The sequence below is a fragment of the Leiobunum rupestre genome, chromosome 9 (assembly GCF_980474605.1).
Source record: "Leiobunum rupestre chromosome 9, qqLeiRupe1.1.hap1, whole genome shotgun sequence".
NCBI lineage: Eukaryota > Metazoa > Arthropoda > Arachnida > Opiliones > Sclerosomatidae > Leiobunum > Leiobunum rupestre.
The window spans coordinates 53,721,240-53,728,418 of NC_143392.1; the positions used below are offsets into that span (position 1 = coordinate 53,721,240).

Sequence of the window (7,179 nt, forward strand, 5' to 3'; positions counted from 1 at the left end):
TCACTGTAAATCTTCTGTGGTACATTTAACATGTTATGCTTATCTAAACAATGGCCCAACACTGAAGCTTTGAAGTCAAAATCTCAATTTATCATCGCAGATATTTCTATTCTAGTGGTTTCTCTTTTGACCCTGAGCAATTGCAATCTTGTATTAGTTGCAGAATAAAACCAATTAAATTCATCTTGTATTTTAATCCATTCGTTACTATTAAGGAAATTTCTTAATCTGTCGACAGGGGTGTCAGAATCAATGCCAACCGTTGAAGTTGATGCATCAATTAAAATGCAATTATTTGACTCTCGGTTTTCAACTTCTAATTGAAGAGGAACATTAAAAGTAGTTTCCATATCTTGAGTATTGTCATTGACTTGGCTTTTTTCAGTAAATTGTGATTTTGCCTGTAAAGAACAAGAGTTTAAATATTTTTTTAGTGTGAATAGGTCAATTTCTTAGGATTAAAACTTACTTGTGGATCATTGGGATCAATGCCATTGTATGCAGCTTCTGCTCTTCCTTCATGGCAAATGTCTGTACTATTATTTAGAAAGGTAATGGTAGAAGTTCGTAACTCTGGAGCTAAAACTATATCCTATAAACAAAAAATATTTAAAATAAATTTATCACCGTGTGCATACATAAATATATTAATAAAACCAACTAGTAGATCAATAGCTTCCAGTTCTTGATTTTGAACTCCTGATTCAGCAGACTCATTAATAAAAACTTGTTGATCCAAATGCGCTTTCAAAATTGGTTCTTCCCTCTCAGTAGATAGCACTCCCTAAATAACCAGCATTACTTATTATTCAGTAATACACTTATTAAATTTCTTATGTACTTACTGGATAATGAACAGGGTCTGGATGCTCGATTGATGGCCCATTTTGCCCAACAAAATGTTTCGAACATAGGTATGTCTCTTTCGTAATGTTCTCAAGTTTAAAGTCTTTTCTTACTTCTCTTATCCAACTAAGCCATTTTTTACAAATCTCCGGCTTTCTTTTTACTTTAGGAAAAGGTACAAAAGATACTCCTTGCATATGGGGTTTAAATCCATATCTCGAATCGCTTTTACATTTTGGGTATGAACAATGTTTGACTCTTCCCATTTTTGAACATTAATGTACCGTTTAATTAATAAGTTATACTAAGAGAATATACAATTATTTAAAACTATAACTATCCTTTAATAATGCAAACAGAAGCAGCGTTATACTTAACAGGACTATTGTCTCCGAAGACAAATTTAAAAGGATCGTTTTTTTTTTCAAATTTCGCGCAGGCGCCGCGGAACTTGTCCCACTAATGTTTCCCCCCCCCCCTCTCGCGAAACCCACCGTCTTCTCCAAAGTTTGAGAGACGCACGCGAATGCATTGACGAAGGTACGAGTGAAATATCCAGTAAGCGTAGCTTTAATTATTAATCCAAGCTCTCACTGAGTGGTTCGCCTAAAGCTTTATTTTATACTGTGATAATTTATATAGTTAAATTGTAATTCCAAAAGTAAGATTTGCGTTGAGTTTTCCATAACTAAGGAAGGTTCGCTGTTTTTAAAGTTCATTTTGAACCTGTACATGTTTTAATTTAACTTTTCAAGTTTATTATTCATTACTCTCACTGAGTGGTTCGCCTAAAGCTTTATTTTATACTGTGATAATTTATATAGTTAAATTGTAATTCCAAAAGTAAGATTTGCGTTGAATTCTCCGAAAGTTAAGGAAGGTTCGCTGTTTTTAAAGTTCATTTTGGACCTGTACATGTTTCAATTTAACTTTTTAAGTTTATTATTCATTACTCTCACTGAACGGTTCGCCTAAAGCTTTATTTTATACTGTGATAATTTATATAGTTAAATTGTAATTCCAAAAGTAAGATTTGGATAGATATTAAAATTAAGCTTCGAGAAACAGCAATTTCTAGAGTACATTTTTCATTCGATAGTCTTAATTTTTTTTTAAGGAATAGTATTAAATGGCTTAGTTTTATTTTGTTTCTGATTTAAAAATTAATTTTATTGTTTTTTTACATTTGTATAAGGAAGGTTATTTAATTTTTTAATAGATTAGTTCGAAATTTATTTTGTTATATAAAAATTAAATAACTATATAAGTTTTGTAATTTATATGTTAACTGCTAATACTTGCAGAGTTCGTGTTATTACAATCAAATTGTACACTTGTTGCTGGATTTTTCCATTATCTTGTATTTTAATGTTTTGAATAAAATTTTAATATCAAGTTTGGCTTTTTAAATTATTTGTTCAGAATACGATATCCAATGAACGTCCTAGTTTCATCCCTATTGAGCCATGATTGAACCAAATTAAAAGACATCCAGGGGACGACCGCCGTAAGCCCGTAATCGCCGTTGGACGTCCGAAAACTCGTCCCCGGGACGTACTACGGCTATAGACAAACCGGACATTTGGACGTCCTTTAACGTCCAACCGACGTCAACCCCGGATTTTGGGATGTCCTACGGACGAAGGCAAGATCCGAGTGTGACGTCTATCGGATGTCCATAGGACGTGTTTGTGTTTGCTGGGTTCTCAGTCATTGAAAAACCAGGTTGTCATTATAGAAAAAAAAGGTAAATACCAGATTTGGAAATAGCGAGAGTCCTGGCCCCCTGGGGCCAATGGCTTTTAAAAAAATCAGGGGCTATTAAAATATCATTCGAACGGGGAATCCGGGTCACCGAGACCCACAAGTTATAAAATAATTAAGTCACAAGTGTAAGAATGTAAAAAGCAAATATGTGAAAATTAAAGTCAATGAAAGTTTACTTAAGTAACGTAACCAATTTTTATTCCCCTATTTAAAAAAAAACAAATTCCTCATTTCACTCCCCCCTGGGCCAAAGGCCCTCAATAAAAATCGTTAAAGGGGTGGTAAAAATATCGCTATTTCGAAGTCTGGTAACTAGAACGATTATTGCAATGGCCGAATGCCCGCCGATTAGAACCGTAGCTTTGGCTTTACTAAAACTTGGCGGAATCCGCCGATGGAGGTCTCTCCCGCTAGTTTTGTAGCTTAAAAAGTCTACCTATGTTACGATAAAAGATATGGCTAAAAGATGGTGATACTGACTCATCTACAATTGCAAAAATTGTTCTAGTTATTTTTATTTTCTGATTTCTATGATTGCCATACATTTATTAATAAAAAACCAGTTAAACAACAAACATGTCTGGTAGTCCTGTTAAATTATCGTCTGCTATAAATAGGAATAATGTACGTCCAGTGAAAAGTAACTTTATCGGTATCAATAATCAAGGTTACTCTTAAAACAACACACCAAAGCCAACGACACGCTAATAAACGGTACAGAATTCATATTTAGAGCCAATTCTTGTTGCGTTGCGAAGGTGTAAATCATAGATATAAGAAATTTATATAAAGGTCTAGATAAATTTCGGGGCGTCTAAGTCTAACATAAAATTCGGAATTGACACCTAGCAGACACCGAGGAAAGCACGTGACCAAGAGCGCGAGCTCCCTTAACATTTTAGTACTTAGTGCTTGACCTTTCCGCAGGCCGTAGTCTTTAGACACCATCTATTGGTGACTTTTAGTATAATTTTTAAGCATGAGACAATGGCTCTCGCGACGATAGCACGAGCTTTCTTACCGATAGATAGCGCCTTATAAGGATAGCCTGCAGAAATTACGCATTTCTGCGAGCTGTCACCTCCGTATTCACTCCCTTTGAAATATTTTATCTAGACCTTTATATACGTTTCCTATATCTATGGTGTAAATGTTTTTAGTGTTTAAACGACTTAGTACAATAATTTTATTTTCAAGGGCTGGCAGCACTGCCTCTCGTGTAATTTTTTTTCCTCAAACGTTGGCAACACTGAATGTGAGGAATTTACACACATAACCGGCTACGTTCAGTGAAGCTTAACGGTCTTATACCGTTTTACGTTTGCGTTGATTCCGTTGAGACTTTTGCTGAACGCTTTTTTAAGATTGTTGTAATTTTTATCGTCTGCTGTTCCGTCCGCAGCTAGCCTTCCCGTGTGCTGTGACGTCACGATTGCGTTTAACAACGACGAAACCTGCTCTTTCAATCGTTGAGTTTGTTGAGCTAACGTTGCCAACGTGACGTCAAACCGGAAATTACAAAAACCGTTCAGTGAAAAAAAGTTGTCAACGTTGAGACCGTTGAGCTTCACTGAACGTAGCCCACGTTGGAGTTTTCTGTGCTGTGTGGCTATTTCAAATTAAGGTAATCATCATGATTTCCATTTTAAAATACATATTTTATACTATAATATAATATATTAATTTCACTTAAATTTAGGAAGGCTATACAACTAACAAAGTGTTCTGAGGACAGTGGTAACTGGTAGAACAGATATCGTGGACTCCAGTGGACTCGTGGTAAGTAATTTTAAATAAGGACTATTATTAGAAAGGTCAGATTTCTCTAGCTCCTCAATATTAGGCCCCTAAAAGTAAATCCGAACTGTTTAGAAGACAACAACCTTACTAAATTCTATCAGTTAGGCCAAGAATGTATTTATTAATACTCAGGGAGAATTAATATGTCGAGATTATTTTAAGCGTTTCTCCAATTCCACCCGTTGGGGCCCCCGGTATGCTCCTCCGCTTTAATAAAATCAAATAATACTGCAATCTCATTGGCTCTTAAAAAATTACGTTTTTCGACGCGATTAACGCTACTGCGAGGACGCAAAAAAATAGACCGCCTCCTTTCCCCTCTTCCCCTCCCCCCTTAGCGTGACGGGTTTAGGGCCTCAACGTGTCCGTCGATAGTCTCGACATATTCATTCTCCCTGAGTATAAATAAATACATTCTTGGTTAGGTTACAAGAGGTAAAATATTTTATTAAAATTACCAAGTCTTACTACCATTGGTAGTCGTACAATACATTTTTTGTTGCTGAAATAAAATTTTAATTAAATTATTTTACCTCTGGTTCCTCTTTAATTTCCCTAACAATATTTTAGTACATGTAAGTGCATATTATCATGGATTAAATATTCAATCCATGATATTATTAAAGAAACTGAACGTCGGTTTCTTTAATTATAAATATAATTTGGGTGATGAAATTATATATTTTTTTGTTAAGGTACCTCAGTGGAGGTAGCAATAAGTAGATATTGCTTTGTTTTTTGGGAGTTGGCTTAATAAATTTTAAGTGGTGGATTTAACTTTGTTTTTATTTTTGGATTTGGGTGAATAAAATAATTGATCTGGCTAAGGTACTAGAGGGGAAGTAGCCGTTATGTTACCACAAGTGTGGTTTATACTATTTTGTTTTCTGGGAGTTGGGTAAATGAATTATGTTTTGCAGACTAAGGTACCAGATTGCAGGTAGCTATTAAGTTAGTTTTAAGTACACCACACTCGTGTGGTGGATATTTCTTTATTTTTGGGAGTTGGGTGAATAAATTATATCTTGTTGGCTAAGGTACCAGAGTGAAGGCAGCGACTATGTTAGTTTTAAGTACACCATAGACAGTATATATCCCTTAGGGGACGAGAATACGCTCTGATATTTAGACCCGATCACAGTCGCTTTGCGGCCAACTGCAAGAGTGCGTATCGATTCTAGGGCGCCAACTGAATAAAGACGGCCGTACTTTCAAAACGGGAGAATTCAAGGTCATTTGAAGCGCTTAGAAGCTTACGTGTGTTCCCCCCTTTTTCAATAACAGAGCGTCAGTGAGAGAAACAGCGACGTTAATGCAGTGGAAGCTAGGTGTTTTCTCGTCCCCTTAGGGATATAATTATACTGTCTATGGGTACACCACACATTAACAAAAGTGTGGTTTATATTGCTTTCAGGGCCCTTTTTAGATATTTTGTAGCTTTGGGCTAAACATATTGCCCTCTCTTTGTGGTGGCCTCATAGCATTGGTCATCAGCTGTCGCCTTTCGGCATGTGGCGCCTCTTGGCTGCAGCCCACTTAAACCAATGGATAAGGAGGCCCCGATTATTTTTGGGGGTGGGATTTGGGTAAATTAAATAATTGAGTCGGCTAGGGTACCAGAGTGAAGGTAGTGATTTTAATTTTAAGTGGTGTACTTGAAACTATCATGGGGTGGTGGTGTGGTTACCATTTTTTTGCCTCGCAGCAACCACTCCTTCTGTGTTAAGTTTGCGAGTGCTCTACCCTCTGCTTAAAGGGGTTTTCCCCGAGATCTTCGGTTTTACCTTCCCATAAAAACATGCTGAGGTTAACGGTAATAGTTAGTGCAAAGAGCTAGCGGATATAGCTCGCGTGGCATGAAGGGCTTTCCGCACCGTCCTAGGCTACATAACCGGGTCGCAAGATGACTTTTGACTTGGGTATTAGCCTAACTGATTTCTATTATTAGTATTGTTATCGAGCTAGCTCTCAGACTTAACATTTTCCATGTTAGGAAAAACCATCCAATATTAAAAATTATATTAAATAGTTTTCCAATCTTCTATAATGACCAATTTTTACTTCATTGCGTTTTATCTAACACTTGGTATTTAATATCATGTTATTTTTCCAGGCGCCTTATGTTTATTGACCCTCTCAGTGGAACGAAGGGAAAGAAAAATGGCATAAGTAAAAAAATATTAACTTTACGAAACCGTCTTTCAGATTCTGCTAAAACAGCTGTCGATGATCCAGAATAGTAAGGTACATAAATGTTCTATAATTTCCAGATCTCTTTCTGATATTTGTTACTCTTAATTACCTCGTCTAGAAGAATGAAAGTGTGTAGTTGTCTTCCTTACCTCTTGGTATATTTCTTGCTTTATACATATTTTATATTTTGTTATTTGTGATGATAACAACGTAGTCTAGTCTAGTAATTTAAAGAATTATGACTAAAAGGCAAATTTCGAAAAGGAGAGAGATTTGGTTATCATTACAAGCCTTTGATAAAAATAATATGGCAATTGTATTTTCAAATGAAACTCGTGTTCCTGCAAATGTTGATGGCTATACTAGTTATATTTTTGTTAAATTAAAATGTAAAATTGTTGCTTTAAAGGTTATTTACAGAAGATATGCAGTTTGATTTGTTTAATACCAAATAGAATAGGATCATATTTTGAATATAAAATTATGATGTATTGTAAAGCAAATGACACCAAAGTAATAACCCTTTTTCGTCAAAGAATAATTTTAATAAACTTGGACTAAAAATGTCATTTA

The 7,179-nt window shown here is 35.4% G+C and overlaps 1 long non-coding RNA gene across 1 annotated transcript; it reads left to right on the forward strand.

The window, feature by feature from the left end:
* Positions 1-4,203: 4,203 nt before the first annotated feature.
* On the forward strand, positions 4,204-6,591 carry LOC149930901 (uncharacterized). The gene is made up of 3 exons (XR_016473940.1): positions 4,204-4,237; positions 4,313-4,392; positions 6,527-6,591. It is a non-coding gene; the product is annotated as an uncharacterized LOC149930901 (long non-coding RNA).
* Positions 6,592-7,179: the final 588 nt, after the last annotated feature.